Below are 887 nucleotides of genomic sequence, written 5' to 3'. Positions count from 1 at the left end.
AGCTGCATTGGGTTAAACAATACTGTTATGTAAATACAGTTGAATGAGAAATCTACCTGTGCAACCCAGAGTGAGGTGGGCTTAGCCTCATAGGAAGAGAGAGTACCACTCCTTTTAATCTTGTCAAGAAACAGAGAAATATGGGTAAGATATGTCATGCTTGAGATTTTAAACAGCAACAGTCAGAAGGTTAGTGCTTGCTGATGAACTGTTGCAGCAAACAAGTGAGCACTCAGCGCTCTTTGTAGCTGGGCAGAGGGAGGCTGCCAGATGGGATAGCTGCTAGGCTCAAAGGCTGTGGAGGTGTACCATACCACTTGGCTTCTAGCCCAGATAGAATAAATCCACATACCAGAAGTATTCATAGCCACAGCTGCAACACAGGAAGGTGGGCAGCAGCAGCTCAGAGTAGTCATAGACCTCCCACCACACAAGAGCCATGATATGAACTACCCAAGTCTGGAGAGGACTGTTACCAAAAGTAGATTCACACCAGGACTATTTGTTTTGTAGAGGAGACATAGTAAACATGTGCCTTACGGCCATATGTATTGGTACACCAAGACTTGCTGTCTCAGAAATGGCAGCAACAGGAAGGGAAGAGTCAGGTGCCTTTTTACAAAAAGTAGGGACTTGCCTCAACTAGCTAACTAATAAAAGTCGCATGGTGTAAATGAGCCTTTCTACCAAATGTAGAGGCTTTTCATGGCTAACAGTGGCCTGTCAGAAAACAGTACCTGTAAATGGCCTTTTTGAAAACAGAACAAAGAATAGGTCTGCAGGAAAGAGAAAAAGAAAAAATATATATTTCCTGTACTTTCCCCTCTGAGTCCACCAAGAACAGAATAGCAGAAGGCACTGTAGGGGCTATGCAGGAAGAGTAGCTC

At 44.1% G+C, this 887-nt stretch overlaps 1 protein-coding gene across 1 annotated transcript in view; it reads left to right on the top strand.

Annotated features, from left to right (window-relative positions):
- The window catches only part of LOC119592017 (replication stress response regulator SDE2-like), a 9,684-nt gene that overhangs the window by 6,757 nt on the left and 2,040 nt on the right, over window positions 1–887 (top strand). The window lies entirely within an intron of this gene.

The sequence above is a fragment of the Penaeus monodon genome, chromosome 29 (assembly GCF_015228065.2).
Source record: "Penaeus monodon isolate SGIC_2016 chromosome 29, NSTDA_Pmon_1, whole genome shotgun sequence".
NCBI lineage: Eukaryota > Metazoa > Arthropoda > Malacostraca > Decapoda > Penaeidae > Penaeus > Penaeus monodon.
The sequence above is the reverse complement of the archived record's forward strand: the minus strand, read 5'-3'. Positions and strand labels throughout refer to the sequence as shown.